Genomic DNA, 27,127 nt, shown 5'->3' with positions numbered 1-27,127 from the left:
CCTAGATTTAGTCCCCAACCTCTCAAAGTCATACGTCATGGAAGCAGGCAAAATGCCCTCAAAGAACTGTAGCTTCCCAATGGGAGTACATAAACTTGAAAAAGTAAAAGTTTTTAACTATTTGGGGATCCTATTTGACAAGGATCTTAATTTTAAACCACTAGTAAGGCACAAATGTAGCCAACATCCTAGTGCGGTGGGTTCAATTATGAATTATGCGAGTAGACTTGGCCGTTGGTCACCTAATGAAATAGTGCAATTATATAGCGCGGTATGTTGTGCAAAGACTCTGTATGGGAGTGAGGTGTGGGGGTTCACAGATTTAGGAAAAATCCAATTGGAGGAAAATAAGTTCCTAAGAAGGCTTTTGCATGTGCCCCAATGCATCCCTTCCTTTATTGTCCATGAGGAGCTGGGTATTACCCACCTTAGTGAGAGGACTTGCCTCAAACCCATTATCTGTTGGATAAAAATTTGGACAAATCCAGAGGTAAGCCTAAGTAGACAAATTCTGGAGGATTGCATGAGGGGGGATAAAGGGTCTCGAATACCCTGGCTCAAATATGTAAGGGGCGTTTTGAGCAGACTGGGCCATGCAAACTTTTTTAATGAACCTCTCACATTAGCTAATACCGACAAGGGTGTTATAAAGGCAGAATTTGTGGGGTACTTAGCAAGGGCAGGAGAGGACAGAGAAGGGCGGAAAATTACAGTAAGATCATACCAGCTTGCAAAATCATGCCCGGGCATGGAATTTTATCTTTCCAACATGTACAACAGACAGGACAGATTTCTGATGACCAGATTCAGGTTAAATCTTCTGCACCATATTCTGTCAGTCCCAGCCGGTTTTGTAAATAATGCAAGTATAAAAGGGTGTTGCGGCTGCGATCTAAGATCTCCGCAAGATACCCTTCACTTTGTCCTAATTTGCCCTTTCTACGCTTACCCAAGTTCTCTGTTTTTAAAAACCATTTTAAGACGATCTAAAATTAGACAGGCGAAAGTGGCTCTCCCATTTCTCAAACTTTCTTCCGATCCTTTTACCTTATTTAGCACTGTACACTTTCTAAGATTGGCGGTAAAATTAAGGAACACTAGAGGAGAGGATTAATCCTCTCAGACTTATTAAGGGTTGGAAGGATTTAAGGATTTTTACCCAGGGTTGGCTCGTAATTCCTGTTTGAAGACAAGTGTATTTTAAAGGGTCTCTCCTCCTACACTACTGGGGAAATCTTGTACGGTTGAATGAGCTGAAAAATGTACACAATTGTCCCGTTTTTAAATTGCTAATACTGATGGGTTTTTATTATTATTGTATTTATGTTTAATGTGTATATTGGTCCAAATTTATACCGGAAATGGGACTGTTTATAATATGCATCTTTTATGGATATTTTTAATACCCGAATAAAGATCATTTGATTGATTGACATATTTAACAAAAGATTGTTTTTAAATTGTGAGTTTGAAAATGCCACTTTTAGAGAGTATGCATTTCCTTATTTAACCATTCTGTGTGCCTCTGCTGTTTGTGGATGGACTGTCTGGTTTTGGAGTGACAGGGGCTGGCGATGTGCATTCACTGTAGATAGCCAATGGGGTGTTGAGGTGTGCATGGCACTTCTTGGATGACTCAGATCTGAGCTGACTAGCCCATGGCTGCATTTAAAGTAGTGGGAGGAGTTTTCCTTGCACCTGAATAGTGACGGTCTCCCTTGCACAATGCTGTCCCAACCCCTTGTGGTCTTACTGCACGAGTGAGGACATAACTGGTTTGGACTGGGCTCAGAGACCCTTGCACAAAGAAGAACAAGGACAAAATGGGGTATAACTAGTGGACCTTAAACCCCAGAATTTCAGATCATTTATGGACTCAAGAGGAACCTTTGCTAAGGTGTTGAGCTGGAATGCTGTGAGGAGGAGTACTGCCACTTTGCTGTGTGGAGTTGGCCTGCAGTTGCCGCTTCTGCCAAGGAAAGGACAAAGACTGGAACTTTGTTGAGAAGCCTGCTAGAAGGAGAATCTCCAAGGGCTTGTGTGTGTTGGTCTCCTGTTCTGAAGTCTCAGGGACACAAAGACTTCACCCCAGCTCCCCTGAACTCTATTGCTGAGAGTTCTGACCTGCCAGGAAGTGCCTATTCCAGTTTTGGGCCAGTGGAGGTTGTTCCTACTGTTGGGAGCTGGAAGTAACTTGAAAGAAGTAAGAAAACCTGTCTCCGATGCAGTCAGCGATGCAGCTGCAATTTTGTGACCTGCTCTGAGGCCAGGGGCACTGCTCGTGACGTGCACGATGCACCACCGGCACTGTAGCTCCAATGTTCATCAACACCTGCCGACGCCTACAGTAATCGGACGTGCCCGATGCCAGCGCTCTCCCCGACTCAGTCACCGCCACCATCCAGTCATCACGCTGCTGATAACCCCGAGGGTGACTCCACAAACTTTCCAATTTCGCATTACCTCACCAGAACTGACACTTCACCTCCAATGCAACCGACTTTCCCTGTCCTGGATTCGACATGTCGCTTCCCCACGGACACAATGCCTCGCCCCCCGCCCCATCCTGGCAGCCAGTGAGCAGGCCTCAACAACTGCACTGAAGCCTTAACTCCACTGCGCCGTGCCTTGTCACAGACTTCATTGCCAAGGTACTGTTTGTTTGGGGGACTGTGTTACTCCGTGCCCAGTGCGACGCACCTTGCGGTCGGCGCCGTACTTCAGATTCATTGCTGTCACGACTTTGCAATAGCCCCAGGTAGAGCTATTTGTTTTCTGCAAGCGCTATTCTTGAAATAACTGTTTTTGAGTGCTATTTTACTATCTGTAGGTTGGATTTTTGTTGTTTTGGTCTTGTTGAGTTTAGATAAAGATACTTAATTTTTCTAAACTGGTGTGGTATCCATTTGTGGTATTTTCACTATATTACTGTGTGTTTTGAGTACAAATACTTCACACATTGCCTTTGGGATTAGCCTGTCTGCTCATGTCAATTTAACAAGGGGGTGAGCAGGGGTTATCTAGAGTTTGTATCCCCTTTACCCTGACTAGAAGCAAGTGTCCCTACTTATTAGAGACCCCTATTTCTAACAGTGAGATATTTTGGTGAATGCACAACCTGATTTACTGTTCTCTGAACACTTCTCTGACATACTTTGTTGGGGGTAAATTCAAGCCAAGCTATTTTTCTTCTTACCTTTGGCACAAAATACCTTGTGCAAAAAAAAAAAGGGAATACAGTACAAGTAGAATGGAAGCAAATCAAACAAGGAAAGGCGAGTGTGTGCATCTACAATTAATAAATCCTGACCTATAAACTTGAACTCAGTTGGAAAAAATCCTCTCCAAAGGCAATGCTTCTCTCTCCGCAAGGGTTTGGAAAGTGTAGCATTCACTTGCAGGGTAAACAAACACGAGTCTTCCCAACACCAAGAATAAATAAAGAGTTTCCAGTCTTCCAGCAATGGTTCTGGATTTGCCATTCTCTTATTTGTCAGAAGGAAAGGATATGGGTGGATGCCTATGAGCCAGATGAGGCAACATTTGAAAAGTACAAGCAGCATATGTGCCAAAGAGGTCATGAACAGACTGGGTGGTTGGTAAGTGTGGCTCAAAGGCTAAGAGGGTAGTAGAGGCAAGAAAGGTAGCGCACCATGGGGACAGCTCACTGAAGTAGAATATTGCATAAGCCTAAAATAAGGAACTAGCAACAAAAATTACAGGGTAAGTTATAGCTAAAGAGTTGTAGATAGAAAAAAAAGGATAGAGCCAATAATCATGAGGGACAACTCACATGGAAAGAGTAAAGTCTAAGACTGTGAATGAAAAGCCAGAAGTGAAAAATCTGGAATAGGTGTCAGCATCTGAAAGGAAAATCAACAATGCTGCACTGGATAGGGCCAGGGCCAGGAGCAGAAAAGATTAGGGAATCTTCCAAGGGATCTGAAATTCCAGGATTATGGTATTCTGAAAATTAAACTCTAGAAGGGAAGGTTTTCAGGGTGGTAATTTCCAGGGACCCTGACCATATCTCCAAGCCTGGATCTCGTAAGCGGAAGCTGGTGCTCATTAGGTGCAAATAGGTCAACGAAGTGAGGAAGCACTCAGTGGGGAAACCATCAGATACAGGCATGGCCCCAATCCCCTTCATACAAATGGTCTTTTACAAGCCTCTGGTATTGGCTGCTCTGGGTGACACAAACTGCTTTGCCCTAAGGGTTGCCCTCCTTTTCCACACCTCCCTTACTAGGCTATATGTTGAAAATGAAGTGTAGGAAATGAGTTCCAATCGGCTAGGCAGATAGTTCTGATGAATGCAGCCAGCAAATGGACTAGATTGATGAGGTAAATGACTAATGGGTGGTGGGGAGGCGGTCGGTAGAAGAGTCTCAACATATGGTACAATCCAACTCAGCATCCCCTGACCTAATGGTACCCCTGCTGACAACCCTTAAGCAAATCGGCAGTGACGGACTCTCCCGGGCCTCACTCATTTGTTCACATTTGTAATTCTGCCAGGCTTCGGCTAAATCTCAATGGGCACGGTCTGTGCAGAAACCTGCCCGAGCTTCTGCAGCAGTGCCAGCAGCACTCAAAGCCGCTTTCTAGCATCATCAGACGACCTGTGGCTGGAGTCCATAAAGAATGAGGGGGTAGTGGAGCTGTCTCCCATTTAGTGTAAACCTTCTTAAGAGAATATACCACTGCTCCACACCAAATCAAAGCGCCCCTGCACGTATGCTTCTGGCCAGAACTATCCGCCTGGAGGCGAAAACAGAAAGTTAAGAAGACCAGTGCAAACTGGCACTGCTCCCGCAGCAAACTCAATGTTAACACTCTGGCAATAAATATTTTGTAAAAGATTCCATCCGTGTATGATGAAGGCATGCATTGCACTCAAAGATAGAACATACTTGTGCCTAAAAAGTGCCCTTATGTCAGTCACTCCTTTATAAACACACATGCATAATGGACTTTCTAAAGTGGCAATATACGGCATACTATCAATTGATACTTTTAAAATAGTATTGGGAGAACCAACGTTTATTTGAAAAAATACTAAAAACAAATAGGTTAGGCATATTTGATTAAAGATTTTAAAAACTCCATTTGTAGTTTGACAATTCTGCAGATGAAAATGCCAGAATTACTACGCCGTAAATATGTTTCAGGGAGTGGTGGCAAGAGAAGAAATTGTATCCTAATTTCTACTCGCCTCAGTGAAAGCGTTCCAGGCTGGCCTAGGATTACAGAAATTACCTGGTTAGATACACTAACTGTAAAACTGCCTTTTATAGAAAGGACACTTGTTAAACGATGGGTGAATTAGCCTTCCGGTTAATAAAATGATCAATTCTAGGTGCAGTAAGACTTGCGTTGCTCCAACAGCAGTAGGTTGCTGCTAGGCCAGAAAGAGCAAAACAAGCGCCGCCGGAAATGCCTGCACACTTACATACAAGAAAGCTAATGGCCATCAGCTAAAATAATTTACATTTTTGTGGTGACCAACCTAAACGTGGCAGCTACTGGCGGCTTTCAACAGAAAGAAGACTGAAGTAAACATTAAAGAACACGAAAGAACTGTTATATGACTGGAGGCTGCTAGACAGTGCCATGTCACTGCTGTAAATTTAACCGACAGATCTGGAAAAGTTTGTTTTGGCTGACGGCATGAGTTGCTGTCCTTTATATTCAAGCACGTGTAAAATGGCCGCTTCCAAAGGAGTTCAATTCTTCCCCGGGAAAACATGAAGCCTTCGTTTGTGTGAACATCCATAGAGAATGAGGCAGGGTTTAAAAGGGCTTCCTATATTTAGAGGAAACATAAAAGTGCTGTAAAAATGTGAAACATCGGACCATGTTGGTGAAACATTGAGTTATTTGCAGAATAGAAGTGTCTACATAAAAGGCCCATTTGGAGTTCTCAGCCTTCTAACATGCCTTGAAAAGCAAATCGCTCTCACTCGGGTGCAGGCTATTGCTTTGTAATGATGAACAGACGGATGCGACAGAGGGCAAATGGCAGCATCTTAATCCTTTTCAGAACCGTGCAGGCTGCTTTAGGGTGGGGGCGCGAGGAAGGCCGGGCAGGGACAGTAATCCAATTTAGGACAAAGTTTGTAAAATCAAGCACAAGAAAAGGAGAAATGAAATTAAATGTATTTCTCCAAATTGACCACTTAAGCCAGCGACTACCAGGAGCACAATCTGAATGAACTGTGTGAGACCAGATATCACCTCTGCAAAGATGTACCTTATTTGTGCATACAATGACGCTGAACACATTATATATCAGAGCTTAGAATTCCTTTCACACGGTCAACAACAGACAAATGGTGCTTAATAGGACGGGCCACAGATAATAGAAAAAGATGAACACATTGTGAAGCAGCATAGAAGAACACCAATAAGAAAGTGCGGAGGTACAACAGAAGAACAGAGAAGCCACCAACAACCCACCACTAAGCCAAAAATAGTCGCCAGTTTCTATGCTTCAAAAAGCCCAGCCGTGATTAACTTGATGGCTCCTGCGCGTTGGCAATGGTCCACAAAATAATAACTTGTTTTTAATAAAGTGCTTCGTACCACCTTCTGCCCTTTCTAAGTGCCAATAATAACAGGGATTTTACTAGTGCCCGATTTAATGGCACTCAGTTTACTGTCCTTCAGAAAGATAAGCGTGAGTCAGCCTCGGCAGGTTTGTCAGCTTTGGCAGGTTTCATTGTCGTGCACTTGCCAATCACTGCACGTATCAGCAAATATCACGCAACTGACTTGGTTTAAATCAAACACACGCAAAGCCAATAGGTATCGCTTTTGTGACCTATTGGCTTTTCGAATGGTTTTTGGCTGCGCTGCACAGCGTCTGCGATGTTGTGCAGCATGGCTAAAGTGTTTGACCTACATCATTTTGTAGATCCACGCACCATGCATGCGGGCATTTATTTTATTCCCAATCAGAGTACGGTCTGTAAATAGAAAGAAAAGAAAATGGACAGAAGTGTTTTTTTTTGGTTTAGCAGGTTGGCGGAGGCAACATGGGGAAGGGTGTGGAGAACAGCGAAGCAAGTCAAGGAGGGCGGGGGTAAACACTGAAGCAACAAGGGAGGGGACGTGAAAGTAACAGGTAGGACATCCCTAATGTGGATGCAAAAGCAGCAGGAGCGGAAGCTACATAAGGGTTGGGGGACAGCAACACAGAGGGTGCGGTGGGGAATGCAGTGAGGAGAAACACAAGAGGGAGAAGCACAGCTAAGCAGTCAATCAACAGAGAGCAACACGAAGTACAGGGGGAGAGACATACACAAGGGAGGCGGCTGGAAAAAAACATGCAGTCTGATGGGGCGATTAAGACAAAAGAATAAAGCAAGCAGTGGAAGCTGCAATGCCAGCCAATCAAAGAGATTGTAGAGAGGCATGGTTCCATGGGAGGGACTCACACCAGACTGACAAGCTGGGATACGAATAAAAAGAATGCCAATCAGAGTGACTATCAAAACCAAACAATGGTAAGCAACGGGAGGGCTTCAAGCTCTTGTATGATCTTGGTAAGCCACAATATGCCTTGCAGCAGACGGCCAGATATTTAAGAAGGTATACAGTTGAGGAGTCTTTTGACGTGTTACCAACAAACTCACTCAAAGGCCATTTCATTCCACCGGTGAAACAGCATTTGTGTTGGGTAAATGGGGGCACCTGCCCTATATTGGAAGCTATGTCATGATATTCTAATGATTTGTAATGCATGTTAAAGACCTCAATTACAAGTTGCGTGTTAAAATAACCATAATTTCCCCACCTTTTAATTACAATTCAAGGGGGTCCTGTTCATAACAGTGTTAGAAAAGTAACAGATATTACAAGTATATTAGAGATACCATGCAGGAAACTGTGTTTCAGGGTTGATACCTGCATTATTTTAAACACAGACATTTTGGTTTCTTACAGAAGCTGAAATCTCGTTGCTAAAAACAAAAATGTTCAATTCTGATGGGCAGTGGCATAGCTAGACAGTGTGCTGCCCGTGGCGGTCCCTGCAGCAGAAGCCCCGCGGCGCCGGCAGCCGCAGGTAAGAGCGGGTGGGGGGGTGCTTACGATTCCTACAGCGGAGGTCTTGCGGGAGCCGCAGGTAAGAGCAGGGGTTTGCCGCCCCCAAAACTTGTGCCACCTGGGGCGGACCGACCGCCACCTCCCCCTTGCTACTACGCCACTGCTGATGGGTCCAGTAACTCCTGTCACCAGGCCTATCACTATTTACAGGTAACTTATAGCTATAGGAGTTAAGAGAAAGGCCATGCAGTTCTCAATTTCCAAACTGGACAGGCTGGTAATAATTCACGAGCAAGGTAAGACTTTATTTTTGCCTACCAGTAGTTTGCAAAATTGGCCTTTCGAAGAAGGTTCCACAGAGAAACTGCCATCACTATAATTGCAATGTAGATGTAAATCCATGCAAGTGTTGGGGAGAATCAAGAAGTGGATTGCCTTGGTAATTTTAAAATGTACACAAACGTGTGACTTTTCAAATTCTCCCCTCAGACCCTTTCCCAAACTAAAAATGGAAAAAAATGTGCTCCTGCAAAGAGCTGAGGTAAATCAAGTTCCAAGATAGGAATGGGAATGTAACACCTATCCACCGCCCCCCTCCAAACTCTTAGGGGCACAGGGAAAGGCGATTCTCCATGGCAAAAAATGCCTTTCATGTGGAGTGGAAAAAAGTGGAACAGCATATAGATGCTGGCTTTCCTGGAGCTTGCGCTATGTGTACAATTCTGCACTATGGGAATACACAAAGATGTCACATGACATTTATAAATGTACACTGGAAAGGCTGCACCAGATGCAATACTATGAATGGAAGTGAACTGCAAAATGCAGTAAACCCATAATGGTTCGTAAGAGTACTAATACGAGCAACAATTTATACTTTTGTTTGTGAATCAAGCTCATGGAATACAACTGTCTGTCTCTCTGATTGTTATCATCATATTGGTTCACGGCCAACCTAAACCACCACACAGAAAACCAAGTCTGTTTCCTGGGCCCATATATCCTCTATATTATGAGCTGCAGCCAACATTGCCTCAAACTGGAGTAAAGGGAGAGGTCCAACAAAGATGCGCTTTCCCAATTTACCTCCCTTAGGAAAATGTGCTCGTATCTACAGCAAAAAACGCTGAAAGAATATATTAAAAAAACTTGGCCTGAAAGAACAACTTTAGTCCGAAAGAATGCTTTTGCTGGTTTGATATAAATCCTTCCATTGGGTTTTGAGTTGTTATCAGTTCAAAATGGTTCTGGGTGGACTTTAAAGGGTTAATACTTGTTTATATCTTGATCATTTCAGTCTGCAGACTGTGGACTAAAATCCCCAAAACAAAAGCCTCCATTTAGATAAGGGGACTTTTTGCTCCCGTTGTCGATTTTGGGTCCACTGTCTCAGAACTGACACCATGAACCCAAAGGTTGTGATTGGCTAGCGGCATCTGGCGATGTCTGAACTGGGGTGGCGTGGTGAGCAAAATAACGATGGATTAAACCCAGATCTGTGACCGGGGGTGAATGTTCTGCCAGTGTGCAACATTCCGTCCATCATCTTGTGTGTTTTGCTGTGGCTAGCGGCATCCGCCATTACAGAACATGCTGAATGGTTCCTACATTAAAAAAGTATATACATTATAAGGGCACATAACGGAGCAAGGTGAGCACACCTGACCCTCAATGGCATTCCACAAAGATTGAAATTGTTTTTTAAATAGGTCATGTGTCAGAGTCTGCAGACTATATAGCCATTGCGTGGACTGAAAAAAACAAAACTGGACACACAGTTGGTGTCCTATGTACCGAGACTGTGGCCCCACATTGTGTTGATTTTCATAGTCCATGGTCTCAGCACTGAGGCTGTGGACTTGGGGCACCATTTTGAGTGTGTTGAGTTTGCTGTCTTGAAAAACTGTCCTTGGACAACTGATAAATTTAGAGGGAATATAAGTTTTATGAACTTAACTTTGAACACGTAAAAATGACCCCCTAGTTGTGCCCCGACATGAGTTACAAATTGTAAGGGATTACTCATAATTTACTGAACTCTTTTGCTGTTCAAGTCCGTGGTCTCTATCGCAAGATCAAGGACTCCGCATGCCAAGCAATGTCAAGGCAGGACTTCCTTCATAGACCACTTCACTTCCTGGCTAATCCGAGGAGCATTTCAAATAAAATATATATCATTATTACGTAGTTTCCACACGAAAAGTGTTTTTTGTATTTCTAATAACTTTGGCATAGTTTGGCAAATCTTCCTGAACTTTTCAAAACTAATACGCACCTGAGTTTAGGTGCTGTCTGGAAAGTTTAGGGGTAATTTGTCAAAATAGGGCTGAAAAAAATGGGGGGGATTTCAAAAACAAGTTTTCCCCATGCAATTTCCCAAAGAGATTTTAGACACAACTACAGCTCAAACCATTGAATGAAATTACACCAAATTTGGCACAGAGCTAGATCTTGGTTCAGAACAAGCCTACGTTGTGATTTGGTGTTAATCCTTTCAGTAGCTTTTGAGATATTAAAGTAACACCACATTTGTATACCTAGAGGTGCAGACCCTCCCCGAATCCAACACATCTCGAGCTTAAGGGCCCTGGGGACCACCAACTCTCTGGGGCCACAAATACAATTTAAAGGGGAGGGGGCCATGCGGCCCCCTTCCTGGAGCCATTATTCGCCCTATGTCCCGGAGTGCCCACTCCCAAGACATAGCTGTTTGCAGTCGCTTATCGGGAGCTTTGATAGCTCCCACCAAGCGAGAGCAAACAGTAAGTCCACTCCCAGTGGGGAGGTGCAGGAAAACAGATGAAAGGATTGCTCGAACATGCAAGGAGCAGCATTTTTGGCTGTTCTCTTACATATGGGAGCAATGCCGGCTACCGCTGGAGGCAGAGGGCCGGCAAGGACAGTGAGCGCAGTGGGGTTCCCCCTGGTCCCCAACCCAGCACAATGAGTGCCCTAGGTGAGCTTCAGGGCACCCAGCATCAAGAGGCCACGCCCCAGGGGATGGGGTCCATGGGGCCAAAAAACAACCTGAATGGGGAGTGGGATCTTTCTTGTCCTGCCCATGGTTCTCCCTTTAAATTACTCCGAGTATGCGAATGTACAAATCACCAAGAATCTCTGCCCATTTGGCCCACCATAGTAGCATACAAAGGTTTTCCCGCTTTTTGCCAGGATGATGGACAGCTTAACAAAAGGCCCCTGCCCCAGCAAATTTCATGCTGATTTTGGTGAAATGTTCTTGATGCAGAAGAATATGCCGAAATCTCCATCAAACAAAGAAGCACTTCATACATTTAAGAGAAAGGTTCCTTGTTTGGTGGAGATTTACCTATTTTGTAGTCTTGTCTTCTCTATAGGAGGATTCATGTCATCGCAGATTTCTGGATGAAGACACGTTTTTTTCAAGTTTTAATTTTATTTATTACTGCGCGGCGAATTAAAGCCATTGCAAATAGATAAAACATATAAAACAAGGCAGCTTCATGTGGTGTCAGATGCTGTCATAGCACTCATTTCAGCGAGATTTTAAAATGTAATTACAAACAAATAACACATGTGAAATGACGTAACTGAATAAAATGCCGAAAAATGCCATAGCACTAGTTGTAGTATGATTTAAAATGTAAGTGCATCATTATTAAAAGAAGAATTATTTCCACAGGATAACAAGATATTGCCCAAGTCTTCTTTGAAGTATTAGTGTAAGGTGCTGGAGGCTGGTTCCTGACATGCATTGTCTGACTCAGGAGTCATCTCTTTCCAGTCGGCGGGTGAGGCTCGTTCATTGGGGTTTGGAGGGCGTGCCGGGTCGGTGCTGAAAGACCTATAAAGATATGTAAGGTGGGTTCTGAGCCCTGACCACATACTGGGCTCAGTTTTTCACCAGGAAGCTTAAAACGAAAATGTACACATCCCCAATCAGATGATGAGAAAAATAATATCCTACAGTAATTGCAGGTATATTTTCTTCACAGCTTATGTCTCCATGAAGATGAACAACTGAATAGGAGGTAGTTTGTGGCACGGTAATGCATTTGCAAATATCCAGTGGGAATGGGGAGGCATGGTCTAAGCAGCAACCGCACCACGCCGCACACATATGTGAAGCGGAAAGAAATGCCTTTGCTAACTTCAATCAGTTCTTCCTTGTAGCGCCTTCCTTTTCTTGTGCTACTCTGTCTCATGGCACAGTTAGCTAAGGCACAGGAGCTATGTTTAGGCCCACTAGTTTACATATGTTGCTCCTGAACAGGATAAAGGTGTATGCTTTCAGCCAGGTTCAATCCATGACATTGGTTACTTTCACCAAAACTCGCCCAACCAGATATGAGTCACTGGTGTGTAACTTTCCAAAGTGGTTCCAGTTTATACAGAGCACAACTCCATAATTGCTTAAATTACAAACAAGTGGCTGGTGAGTTAAGCTTGTAAGCACCGCACCTTCTTTAGAGAATCATAAAAATGGTAATCAGCGCTGGCCATGACGAAAATCATCAAAACTACCACTCTGCTCCTGAATAAAGTATGTGTGTATATGTTTTAAAGTACTTAAACCATCGTGCAGCTCATATCGAAGGCTCGCATGGTTTTGAGGCATAACAACTGCCCACTGGGAGCTGGAAATGCTTTACTCAGTCACAATCTGGCAAAACACGGATTAAATCTCAGGGATTCCTGGCTGTTTGGTCGGTAATTGCACCAGATATCCATTATTACAATGGCTTTGAAAATCGCGTTTTCTGTGGTCATCAATACTGTAAACGATACAGTTATACAGTGGAATATGATAGCCTTGTAAAATAAAAATATTGCACCCCTCTCTAACGTGCACAGTTTACCTCCAGTATTAACAAAGGAACACCTTGGGTTCAGTTATTAGCGATCAATGCTACCCCCCTACAATTAGTGCTCGCCACAGTCTAATAATATGCAATAGAATCAAGATGCTTGTATACTTTTCCTCAAGTGCGATCCAAGAAGTATAAGCTAAAATAACTTTTCTATGATTAGTTTGTGGGACTTCTTTTCTCGTGATTTAGATTAATTCTGGCAATTCACTTGTAGCAATACAAATCTGCAATCAATACGGCATAAACTATTGGCATCAATTGCACCATATGCAATGCCTAAAATAAAATCGCCTCTTTTTTTTGTTTGGAAAATAACTTTTGTGTTCTGTTTTATTTATGAAGTCTTCCCATTTTAAATATCTGTACTACACTCTACTAAATTTGGGCTTCTGTCCCAAAACGCTACTGAATACATACCCAATTGCTAGGTAAGTAGGAGAAAGCAAACAATTCAAGACATGTATTGAACTATTCAAAGTAGCGAAAGTTCTGCAGTGTATTCTACAACTCTACTTCAGGTGGAAAATGTTCATATAAAATATTGTTTAGACGATGGATTTGTACAAAATCATATTTGCACAACCTTGTAACTTCACACAGTGGCGAAGCATGCATTTCGGCACCGCTAGTAGAAAACAACTCTGTTCAGAAACAAAAGCAAACCAAAAAGCAGAACCTCTCAAGTGCAGGCACTCACCAGGCATGCCGCGAGGGACCCCCACAGATCAGTTACCGGTTGTTCCGTTCCAATGAGAGTCCGCCTCATACCATGAGCACAGGTACAATGGCGGCTTGTATGGCTTCATGGAACGACTCAAATTATTTTCTTCAATTAAATGCTCCCAACAGAGACACACTCTTCGAATGCAATATCACGTAGTACCCGAGCAGAGGAAGGAGGGGCATCATTTGGGGCTGCTAATCCCTGTGCTGCAGTTTGCAAACTCTATACTCCTGGATTTTAAGCAATCAGAATAATGATATTTTAAAAGCTAGTTAGCATTAACTTTGTGTGCCTACCTGCAACCGATCAGTGTTTATCCATGAACCTGCTGCTATAACGAGTTTTTAACAAAGGGTGTTTTTAAAAATCATTGGATACCCTGTTACCAGTCAAAGAGCCTGCAACATTATTTCCTCTAATCTCATTGCTGGTGGAAGGGTGTATGCATGCACTTCTGTTATCCAGATGAGGGTGGTGAAACTGAAAAGTTGTACAGTTCTGGGCTTTAGTTTATTGTCAAACAGTAGCTCATCTCTAACTTTTAAACAAGCACTGAGAAGACTACTTGGTTTTGCGACTGATTTTTAGTCATGCTGCACAGCAACCGCAATGCTATGCAGCAAGGCTAAAATAAACAAAAATGTTTTAATAGCCTTTGAGAAAGCTGCCCACGCACCTACAAAATGGCACGGCCACTTTTTTCTTTTTACTTACCAATCTGAGTTGGATCGGTAACTAAAAAGAAAATAGAATGCACAAAAGCCTTTTTCTTTAAGCGGAGGGCAGCAGGTACAGAACCAGCATTGAGGAGAGTGGGTGGAATACAGGAAGAGACTGGAAAGCAATGGGGGCTGGGCTGGAGGGGACGCAAAAGCAACAGGGTGAGGGCCAGAGCAAAAGCAATACGGGGGTTGGGAGAAAGCAACACAGAGAGTGCAAGAGGGGGGAATCAATGGGGAGAAGCACACAGGCGAGCACAAGAGGGAGGCTGCAAGGATAAGCAGCTGGGCAACAGAGAGCAGCACAGAGTGCAGAGGGAGAGACGTACATGAGGGAGATGACTCGAAAATATATACACTCTAATGGAGTGGTTAACACAAAAGAAAAAAGTAGTGCTTGAAAAGCAAGCAGTGAAGCAATGAGGCCAGGCAAACAAAGAGACAGTAAGAGGCAAAGCTCCATGAGAGAGACAAACAAAAGATTGACAAGTTGGGACATGAAGAAGTAGGCAAAATGAGAGCGAAAGCCAACAAATGGGCGGACGCCAAGCCCCTCTGAGTTCTTCTTTTTTTTAAACAGTTTTATTATTGAAAATATGACTTGCATTAATAGCATTTGCAGAAGTACATTTCCATGAGTCCCCCTCTAAGTTCTTGGTAAACCACACTATGCCTTGCAATGGACAGTGCATGTGCTCTCTAGAAGACTTAGCCTAAAAATGGACAGAACTGAATCAATTGTTGGACATAAAGGTGGAAGAGAATACATTTTTTGTTACCCAACAAGCTTTCTGAGAACATAAAATAAGAATGAGAAATTATGAGAACCTAGGCTTAAAAAGATTGAAAGTTCCAGGAGGGTATGCACTACTGTTGAGGATTCTGGTGAGATACTACTATTGATCAAGATCATCAATGGTTGAGAGCTTAAGAGTATGGTTACTTGAATATTTTAGGCTTAACGAGGGGACGGCAGAACCCTTCGCAGTACGGGGGGGGGGGGGTTCAAGGCTGCTGTTCGAAGACAAATTATCTCCTTCTCGGCCACTCAGTCGAAAGCACGACGGGCTACAATAGCAGAACTCTAGCAGGCCGTGGAAAGGGCACAAGATCTGAGAAATGTGTCTCAATTACATCTCCTTGAAAACGCCACAAAGGCGCTGATGGACTTCTTCTTACTAGAAGAAATTAGTAGTTACCAAACTTACCAACGGGTATACGAGGTAAGCCAAATGGTGGGTAAACTGTTAGCTGGCTCCACAAAAACTAGACAGGAAGTGGCCCTAATTTCAAAGGTGGTAGATCCCAAGACTGGAGTTGTAGTGTCAAATAGTGACAAGATTGCTCTGGCTTTCATGGAATACTACCAACAGCTTTATACAACGGAATATCCAGTTGGGCAAGATACTATACAGAATTATTTTGACAGCGTAAATCTCCAGAAACTGTCTGATTCCCTTGTATAATAGCTAAAATTAGACATATCAAGTACAGAATTCTGGCAACCTTAAAATCAACTGCCGGTGCCAAAGCTTGTGGAGAGGATGGGCTCCCTATAGAATTTTATAAGGTGTTTGCAAAATAATTGACCCCACCTTTGACTAAGTATTTCAAAATTGGTGATGTGGTGCCCTCACCTTTTAAAGAGGTGATCGTTGTCAGCTTTGTGAAAAAGGGTAAGAATCCAAAAGATGTCAATTCCTATAGACCCATTAGTCTCCTCAACGCTGATTATAAGATCCTAATGAAGACCTGGGCACAGCGTTTTATACTCGTTGCACAGGAAATAATCCATAAGGATCAGTCCGGGTTTATAGCAGGAAGATCTAAGTCGTCAAATACTGAATTTGTAAAACAGGCTCTTGCCTACTGTAATACGAATTTAACCCCGGCTTGTATCAGGATGGTCGACGCCGAAAAGGTGTTCGACCTGGTAAAATGGAATACTCTCTTTTCCGGCCTTGGCAGGTTTGGCATTCCTACCCAGGTTATTGTAATGCTTAGGAACATTTATCAGGGGGCTTAGGCTCAGGTGGTAATTAATGCAAATCGTGTGGGCACAGTAAAAATAAATCGGGGGACAAGACAAGGGTGTCCGCTTTACCCTTTATTGTTCACGTTTTTCATTGAACCATTAGCCATCCGAATTCGAGAAAATGTTGCAATCAACGCTCCAATTCTGGGTATGTCCAAACTATAGCTATTTGCGGATGATATTATTTTCTATCCTAAACCCGATAGCCAGAATCTGGAATTGACCTTAATGGAATTCAGTAAATTTGAATTAACTGGGGGATATAAAATAAACCAAAATAAAACAGAAATCCTTGTACTGAACTCTGACACAAATTTTCTTCCAGTCAATCTTAAGTACCAAGCCACTAAGTCTGACCCAATACGCTATTTGGGGATCTATGTTTCTGATCAACAGCTATACAAGCTGAATTATGTAGCTATGCAGAGTAAAATCAAGAAACTGTTGGATAACTGGCTGCTACTACCTTTAACCTTGATAGGCCGAGTTTCCCTTATCAAAATGTCCATACTTCCATTACTCGTTTTCCTTTTTATAAATATACCTATCAAAATCAACATTAATTACTTTAAGGAGCTGGAAACTATGTTTAGACAGTTTGTTTGGGAGAAAAAGACATCCAGGGTTAAGCTTTCTTCGCTACAATTAGACATCGACCAGGGTGGATTGGCCTTACCTCAAGTTCGTTCATACTATGAAGCAGCCTTTTTAGACTTAACAGCTCGTCTATTGGTTCCTAACTGTTTAAATGACAATTGTTTTGTAGATAAAATGGTGCAGGAAGCTGGTTCTCCGATTCCAATATTTCTAAAAACTTCTAAACTTCCCAAAAGGACGAGATATAAGACGTTGAAGGATTACTCTATTTGACTTCAATCCTTTTTTTAAAATGCTGGCTCTTCCGGGTTGCACTATTTAAAATTAGGAGAATGCAAAAATCTCGACCTCCAAATCCAATTTAGACATCTCAGTAATTGAAAGGATTGTGGGTTAGAAGAGCAAAGGCATTTTTTAATTCAGGACAGGGTAATCACCTGGCAAGAGGTGTTGATGAGGAGTAGAGACCGGAGGAAGCCAGTTTTTTCAAATATTTACAGATTTTATATTTCCTAAAAATGTTCTTTTAGTACGCCAACTAAACTGGTGACAGCCCTTTTTGGAGCAAAGCTAAGAGGGGTGGGGAACTGGTATAGTCTCTTGCGCAATCATGGCCAACCCCTACTGGTTGAGAAACATCTAGAAAGGGTAACTCAGGGAAACGCAATGCACCCTCTCTAGCCAAGAATGGCAAGTCATATGCCAGTTACGGAACAAGGCCCTGAGAGCAGCTAATTTTAAAAGACTGGCCTTTCTAGCCCGGTGGCTGGCATACTTTACACCTAAGCACTTAATAAAAAATACTCAGAAGTTGAAAATAGATGCTTACGTTGCCAGGCAGAAGGTGAAGGGCATTGGTTCCATATTTTTTTTAACATGTCCTAGACTAGGGCCCTTCTGGGGTGAGATTTTCTCGGCTTTAAATAGGGCAAATAAGAAGAGGGTCAAGTCAGAGGCCGAGGTTGACCTTTTTGGAATCAGTAAAGAAAGGGCAAATTTGATAAATCAGGAGGTGACTTTTCTTTTTATCTCCTTGACGGTTGCCCGCTCTTTGATTCTTCAGAACTGGAGGTCGACGGAAGCACCAAATTATGAGAAGTGGTTGAACAAAATGAAGTGGACTAGGGCTTTTGAGGAAGCTTATGCGAGGCGGGTGGGTGCTTCCAAAATGTGTAATGAAATCTGGAAGTATTTTAGGAATCGTGAAAAAGATAGATTAGTAGTCTTATTCCGATAAGGAATTTAGGTCCTTTTGAATTTTAAAGGTTGGCGGAATAGGGGGTATATGTTTGAGGGGTTTGGAGGTTTACTCCTGGGTTATTTCAGCACTTTAGTATCCTGGCACTTTAGCACTTTCATACTCTAGCACTTTAAGTATTTCTGCAAGAATGAATGGCAGATATTTCTAAAAACTGCTTCACTATTGGTATTTATGTAAATGGTGTTGCTCATGAACACCTGATGAAAAAATGTTTCCCGCACATACTCTATGCTTTTATGAACTGATCTTATCCATTTGTTGATCTTTCGATGTTTCCCTGTTTCAAATTTCTTTTGTGATTGACATGTTCTCGATGCTCTGCTCAATAAAAAATAAAAAAATACTACTATTGAAGGATAAAATAAATGATTAATGATATAGTTTGCAAGATATATCATAATGAAAAGGTGACTTAAATTTGAGGAGATTAATGCTACTGTTTGTCAATTTCTCAAAAGCAATCTATACAGGTTTATGTTCATAGCTGAGATTAAAACTGCAATTTAGCTTCTAAAGAATAAAAACATCACATAGTGATAATGACCACTTTTAATAAAGAGTATTCAGGCAGTTACTGTTACTATTTACCTACAAATAGAAGAATCAAATCATGTTGTTTAGTATTTGCATTTGATTAACCTCTCTGTTACCAAAACCACAAGGGGATGTAAGTAAATGTATGAATTATAAACCAGTTGGTCTGTTAAATGTGGATTTAAAACATTTTAACAAACACATAAGCAATTTGCATTGAACATTTTACGACGGAAATGCTAAGGACCGCTCTATCTGTATTTAGTAAATGTATTTTTGGCAGTAATAATATTAGGACATTTAGAGAAAAATTGGACTTAAATAAAGAAGAGCTCAGCCTTTCGCTGAAAAAATGATTGATGCTAAGAATGTATTTGCTAAAATTAGCCAGTCTTGTGTGTCTGGTGCTGTTTACGTTTGGATGTGGAGAAGGCTTCAAGGATACAACTCAGGCTTTGCATATTGAAGCTGCAGCAGCAAAGGTAGCAAATGCGGTTAAATCAGTTTTTAAGAATGGCTGGGAAACAAGGTAGGGTTGTCTTCTTTGCGTTTTTATTAGTTAATATTGTTATTCAACCCATGGCTTTGTCCATTCAATATCAGGACGCTCTGGGTTCAAATATGAGATAAAGGTTAAACTATGGTTATATGCAGATTATGTTTTCTCTTCTTTACGTAATACAGATCAACCATGGCCTTTGGGTATTGAATCGCTACAAGAATATGAATTCTGCCATGTCATGAAGTCAATTGTGACAAGACTCAGATTTAAACTAATTAACTTAACTTGTCATGAAAGTGGCTTTTCAAGAACACAGATCTGGGGATTAAAATAGGGTTAAATATTTAGAGGAGCAAATACAAAGAAAAGTCTCTCATAAAATGGAAGCTAACCTGAAAAGTATGGTTGATGAGAATCCTTTAACTTAAATTTATGGACCAAAATACATGCTACTGAGATGAAAGTTTTATTGAGGTTTCATAGTCATTTAATGTTCTGCCTTTTCCCATTTTAGGTGAAAGAGATTAATCACATTTTTTAAGTTGTCTAGAAATTCTAAAATAGTAATAAAAAGATCTTATATGTGGCAAAATACCTTGCTTTCGCTAATGTCTCTAAAAGGAGCTTTGGATTTCTAAATATCAGAAGATTGTTTGCCGAACAAACTCGGACGACAACATATTTTTAGAAGAATAAAGCTAATATAAATGAACCTAAAGACCCATTGCACTAAATTGCACAGCTGTCCAACAAATCAATTGCTAACAATCTCAATAGAGTGGGGCTGGGGTCTGCACCTTTCAGCCAGGGCTTTCTTCAAGCAGTCTCTTTCAGCCATGAGCTAGACTTTGTCAATTGTCTCCTGGCTTAGCACAATGGAGTATTCATTTATCACCTAATGCGTTTGGCTGTTTTGGTGTCTCCTGCCTCCACCTGAGTGCCTGCATTAAGCTGCACGATGGACTACTAACAACTATAGCCCTCTCTGTCTGCTTCTACTGGCTCCCTCCAAAGCGTCTTGCTCTAATGTGCTAGTACTGCAACCATTAGCACTTTAAACCGAGGCATATTTGCTTTGCCAATCACCTCTAGGCACAGTCTCCTCATTTGCTTTGCCAATCACCTCTAGGCACAGCCTCCTCACTGTCTGGGTGTATCCTTCCACCTCCACACAAGTGCTTACATGAAAATGTGTGAGGGACTACTTTACAGCTAAAGTCCACCATCCACTCCTGCTGGCTCCCTCCTTTTTGTCTCACTCTAATGTGCTATTGCTGCATGCATTAGCATATTTAATAGACGTATTGCCTTTGTCAATGCTTGTCACAAGGATGCAGCTATTTGAAAGAATGAAGTAAACAAACTAGATAATCAAATGTTATGGTGGACAATAAGGCTCAAAGCACGACTCTTTAGGCTAGGACATCTGTGGAATGATACTTTGATAGATTTTGACTTCTTAACATTTAAATACAAGCCACCAAAGAATCAGCAGCACAGACTTAATGTACTCTTAGAATTGTTGAAACATTGCCACCAGTTATATAATAAAATTCGTTTTCAGCTTTTTTTCTGTATGAACTATTTCGAAGGAATGTCCCCTATTTGAATTAGTTTGAAAAACAAATTAGTGGACTGAAGGAATAGTGTGACCAATCGAATACACGAGAGCGTGATCTGCAAAGGATGGATAGGCTTGTCATTAGAGTTTTCAAATAATATCTGGATATTTCTACTGCAATTGTACGTGACTTTGGAGAGGGAGGTGAGGGTTCCTTTAAGGCAGAATAGAGTGGGAGTCAGAAGTGCAAGAGTCAGGACTCGAGGTGTACGTCAGAGAGGAGTGGCATCATGCGGTTTATGACCAATTGATTTGCTGATGCAGTGAAAATATAAAACACGTGTTACCTTATCCAGGCGTTGCTCTAGCTGCACGTGGGAACACTCGGTGAGTAAGACAAAGTAGTAATTGTGATCAATGATCCAGAAGGAGTCAGCAAAGGTAGTGAGTGATACTAAGGGTGTTCTGATTCTTGTGAGAGGTCAGATGTCATCTAGAAGTTTTTGGGTGGTGCACTCCACATGGCCAAGCCCCAACATATTTCTGGAAAGCAGCATCAGTGGCTCTTCACTTCCTAATCACCTGAGTTTGTAGCTATTACCCCATGGAGGGATTGCTCCCATTTGTGAATTACACAGTTCCTGTCCCTCACTTCAAAGACTATTGGCTGAAGATAGTAGCGGTTTCAAGGTATTTGGGATATTTCTGAGCTCCGTGGAAGCACCCACAGTCCTGATACTACCTGAACTATATTTTTTGTTTGCATCAAAATTTCTAAAATTGGATCTAAAGACTTGTGATATAGTAACTTCATCTACCATAGAGAACAGTTTTTCGATCGGGGGCATTGTCCACTATAGCTTTGAAACAAACATGTACAACTTTTTGTCCAACTAGTAAGTATATGTCTGTTCTCCCACCATATAAACACACACACGAAATGTCATTTGTTTTATAGGTTCATGTAAACTACTATATTAAAAATCATTAACCAAGAATAATTGGAAGCTTTTATACTGTTTTTCATTAATACACTCATCTTTCCTGCGAGAACTGTTCTGCTATAAATGAGGTTTCTTTTTTCTTCCCATTCCCCATTTCCACTGGAGTTTGTATTCCTCTAGTTATCTGGAAGTTGAACACTCTGTGAGGGGGTGGGGTAAGGCGTCATCAACAGCCCATCATTCCCCTATAATTGAGTTACGGTACACACTGTTGTCTTTAAAAGGATTAGGCGTTTGTGAAAGCAATGCAAAGCAGAAGAAACGTGGTTATTCACAACTAAATGGGCGTTTAGAAACATTTGTACAGAACTTTTAGTAGAATTTACATACAGCTCCAAGACTAAAGGCATATGTGAGGCAGACTGCATGGGAAAGTGCATATAGCACTCAACTTTTTATGGGAGTGTGAGGGAAGGGAAAACCTTATATGTGAAGAAAATATCCGAAAATATTTGCGGTATTTCACTGATATCCTAACCACAAGTATGAAGTTTCGTCAATGCGGAGAATCTGCACGTGCAATGTCCGTGACAATAGGTATATGCTGGAGAAGTAATAAAATTGTGACCCTCCCTGGCGTACACCTACCACTTCTATGAATGGAGTGCATAATTTTAAGCCTCCACATGGCACATGCTTATTACCACGCAAATTGAGATCTACAAGCCGTCTGTCAACTGGGACACATTTTGATTAAGTTCCGCAGTCTTCAAAATTTTGATCAGGACACATATTCGTGGCTGTTAAGTAGATATATGGTCACATTATATTCTAAAAAAGTATGTTTTCTAAAAACTACCAAGGGTCTGACGCATTACATCAGGTAGTCACTGGTGTAGCGTGAAGGCAACAAAAGCTCATGAACTTCATGTAAATAATACATATAGTGGTTGCCACTTCAAGCATACTTGGGTCCTAAAATATTAATACCGACTCCAAATGTTTGGCTGTATATTCCCGTAAGCATTCCCTTGAATTACTTACAATGCTCTGTCCTTCCAGCAGGCCGTTCCAATGCACGAAAGGCTAACATTCACTTCCAACTCTGGATTGGACCTGCATAAAGCAAGCAGCCTCAGCCCTCCACAACGGAGCTGATGGCATCCATTTCACATCCCGAAGAATGCAAATCAAGGCCTGGCTGCTTGGAATTGTTTGCTTCTTTATGGAATTCCGCCGGTTGACGCTGCCAGAAGCCTGAGCGGTGTTGTTTATATTTTAACTACACCAAGATCCCATCACTGAGGACTAAGGGGCATATTATCAAGCACGGCGTTAAAATTATCGCCGCTTTAGCGACAGAAAACTGCCGCTAAAGCGGCGATAATGGGCTTGATAATATGCCGCAGAGAATTCCAATAGAAGCCCATGTTGACACCAGAACATGGGCTTCTATGGGAATTCTCTGCAGCGTATTATCAAGCCCATTATCGCCGCTTTAGCTGCAGTTTCCTGCCGCTAAAGCGGCGATAATTTTAACGCCGTTTCTTGATAATATGCCCCTAAATTCACAGAGAATTTGCTGTGACTTACTTTTGTTGCACTCCAAGCATAGACCCGGAGTAAGTCAGAAGTGCTCTTTGAGTACTCCTGAATAACTCCTGGAATCAAGCAGTAAGGCAAGAAGACAACAGCAAGTCACTACTACTCGCTGAAAAATCTGTGCACCAGGCACTCATCTTGACTTTCTACTTGTGTAAAACACTTGCAAAACTGACTGAGGTCAGGATATTCCTAATGCTGGTGCAATGACTTAGGATCTTGCAGAAACATTTCAGCAGTTGCACACATATTTTGCTTGCATATTGTGGGCTGCATGCTCCTACAACGTTATTCCACTACTTAAGAAATTAACAGCAACATTTTTTTCCTGCACTTTTTTCTACAATTTTGAATATTGCAGCGGCAAACAGAATATGGTCCTTTTATGTAATTCAACTGCGCACATCAGTCACAACACAGAAAAAAGCAATGTCTAAAAGGCAGCAGATAGCATTACATTAATAAACGCCAGTTCAGTGAACACGGTGTACCGCAGCTCACAAAAAACACGCAAAAATCTACTTAGAAAAAATTAGGGGCATATGATCAAGAAACGGCATTAAAATTATTGCAGCTTTAGCGGCAGAAAACTGCCGCTAAAGCAGCGATAATGGGCTTGATAATATGCCCTGGAGAATTCCAGTAGAAGCCCATGTTCTGGTGTCAACATGGGCTTCTACTGGAATTCGCTGCGGAATATTATCAAGCCCATTATCGCCACTTTAACGGTAGTTTTCTGCCGCTAAAGCGGCGATAATTTTAACGCCGTGCTTGATAATATGCCCCCTTGTGACAACCAGCGCATGTGGAATTTTTCTGAATTTTCTTTGCAACTCTGGGTGCGCAATGGAACCTTCGGCGCCCTTTCTTAACGTTTTGTTTCAGGGTTCTGAGCATATTCGGTTTGCTCAAAGGGCTGCAAATGTACAGAGCTAATGCTCCGTGTCAGAAATTACCGCTGCACATCCATTCCGGCAGCGCCAGTCTTCTGGACAGTATACCCAGGGAAAAGGCAATTACTGGCTCGCAGAAAATAGAGTTATTTGTCCAGATTCAGCACTGTCAACCTGTACTTTGCAAGTGACCCAGTTCAGTTATCACTAATATATATATGTACCTCGAAGGGCTGCAAGATGCATTGGTAGCCAAAACATACGCGGGATAAATCAACGCAGCTTTAAAGAGCATTTTCTGACAGGTGCATTATGCAACGACAATATAATCCTGACGTCCTGCGGTTTCGAATTTACCTGCTATTGCTTTTAATGACCTGATGCATTGCACCAAGATCTGCTTTTCAACAAAAAGTGCTGCGTCATCTTCCAAACTGCAAGGGACCCTCGCTCTTTATTTCCTGGTTATTTCCACAAACGTCAAGATCGGAGGAGGGCAAAGGTCAGAGTCCAGCCATCTTTATCCTGCAAAAGAAAACAGTTTACGTCAGAATGCGTGCCATACACAGCACGGCGTTCGGCATGGTCACTCGATGCTGTTTTCGTAGAGCACCGCCCTCACAAATCCTGTTTGGGGTATCTTATGCTCTGAGTAAATTAAATAGATCTGCAGCTAACTTCGTACAGATAGGAATTATTTTAAGAACTTCTAGGCACATAGAGGAAACAACGAACCACAGACAAACTTTGCGTGGATTATCACAGATTGGCACCAACGAAAACAATCAATACGATTACGGGCTACTATACTGAGCACACTACTAGGGAACCCTATTGGAAGCATTGTAAAATAAAATTACAAAATTATAGGGGCATATCATCAAGAAACGGCGTTAAAATTATCGCCACTTTAGCGGCAGAAAACTGCCACTAAAGCGGCGATAATGGGCTTGATAATATGCCCTTGAGAATTCCCATAGAAGCCCATGTTCTGGTGTGAATCTGGGCTTCTATTGGAATTCTCTGCGTTATCTATGTCTCTTTGCTCCTCTCACTTTTCTTCTCTCCTCGATTGTTACCATTCCTGCCCGCTTTCAATAATGTCTCAATTGTCTCTTAATTCACTCCTCCCGACCCCTTACCGTCCCCACTTCCTTCATCTCCTGTTGTACCTTCCCCTCTCACTCCTCCACATTTTGTACCATTCCCTCCTCAATCTTTGCCTTTATTTGTGTCTATCCTTGAGTCCCCACACCCACACTGTTTTGCCTCCTCACTCAGCTTATCAGCTCTTTTCTACATCTCCGTACCCTCCTCTATACCCCCTCTCTTCTTTAGCTCTCTGTGGCTCTCCCTCCACCACTCATTCTGTTACCACCTCCTCTGTGTTTATCCCACTTTATTTCTTTCTCGCTCTCTAGCCTTCTTCACCTGTGTGCCCTGCTCTTTACACCAACACCCTCTACGCCCCATCATGCTCCCCCTTTTCTACAGCCTACACCTGTCTGGTTTCCTCTTGTTGCACTCCCTCCTTTGCCTGCATTCTCTCTCCTCCTTTCTCGCAAACCTCCTCCAGCAGTTTCACATCCGTATTCTCTCACTTCCACCTCTTTTCTCGGTTTAATTTCCCTTTACATCTTCAATTAATGCCCCCATGCGCCTTCCCCTCACCCTCACTCCTCCTGCCCACTCATGTTAACTCAGTCTTTACTTCCGCCCACAAATTCCTACCTCGGCCTTGCCTTTCCTCTCTTGACCCATCTCGGCTTCCCTACAACCCCTATGGTCTCTCTCACCCCCACAGCCATAGATTCCTTCCTCGCCCACTTCACAACCCTTAACTTCCCCGAAACCGCTCCGCACTACCCGTTTATCCCTCACCCTGAAAATGTATTCTAACCCTCTTCCATATCTTCTCTCACACTCCCTTTCGCTGCCCTCCCGTACTCATTTGTCTCCAACACCAACATTCTTTGAGTCCTATCTTGCCTCCACAGCCCTCTGTGGGTCCCCATCTCACTTCCATGCCCCTCATACGCTCCTTCCTTCGTGCATTCATGCCCTCCCTTTACTACCCACTCCATCCTCACCGTGATACTTTGCCTCCCTCATTCCTCGTCTCCTCCTTTACCACCTCACCACATCCTTCGTAGCCACGCCCATTCCTTCCTTCACTCACCTTCACCCCCTTTACTCTTCATTCCTTGTTCCGCCAGCCATCGATCACACCTGCTTCTTGCCCTCTTTCTTCCCCATTTCTCTCCCACTGAGATCCACTCATCCCTTTTACCCCATCATACTAACAAATTCCACAACCACTTATCCCATAACCATTCTATGTCCTCGGTGTTGTATGTGTAGCACGTGCTCTGTATTTACCTTGTATTGTGTACTTTACTCTGCGTACTCTCTTCTTCTGGTACTTGATTTACGTGGACAAGGATGTATCAGTTTGCTAATGTCCACATTTATTGATTAAATGCATCCCACAATTTACAGCGTAATCAAAACTTTTTTCTCACGACTATTGTCACACTTCGAGCGGTGTGAAGATAGTAAAATATTTAAATAGTTTTGCAGACAAAGGAGTAAAAAGTAGGTGGAAAATGAGCAAAACCTGTTTAAAAGATAACATTTTTAACAAGCATTGGCATAGCCAATAGGTCTCGCCTTTGGGACCTTATAAGTGTTTAGCCATGCAACACTTGATGTTGTTGCACCAAGGATATTGTGCTGGATAGCAACAACATCAACTGTTGCATGGCTAAACACTTATAAGGTTCAAGGTTTAGCCATGCAACAGGTGATGTTGTTGCACCAAGGATATTGTGCTGCAAAACTAAATACTTATAAGGT

The 27,127-nt window shown here is 42.3% G+C and overlaps 1 protein-coding gene across 4 annotated transcripts in view; it reads right to left on the bottom strand.

Annotated features, from left to right (window-relative positions):
• Positions 1-27,127, bottom strand: part of ZNF516 (zinc finger protein 516) — a 286,502-nt gene that overhangs the window by 144,152 nt on the left and 115,223 nt on the right. For all 4 annotated transcript variants that reach the window (XM_085606945.1, XM_085606944.1, XM_085606947.1 and 1 more), the window contains exon 2: positions 24,629-24,796. The gene's annotated coding sequence lies outside the window, so the exon portion shown is untranslated. The remainder of the gene's footprint in view (positions 1-24,628; positions 24,797-27,127) is intronic.

The sequence above is a fragment of the Triturus cristatus genome, chromosome 5_2 (assembly GCF_964204655.1).
Source record: "Triturus cristatus chromosome 5_2, aTriCri1.1, whole genome shotgun sequence".
Taxonomy (NCBI): Eukaryota; Metazoa; Chordata; class Amphibia; order Caudata; family Salamandridae; genus Triturus; species Triturus cristatus.
This window is presented reverse-complemented; position numbering and strand designations above follow the sequence as displayed.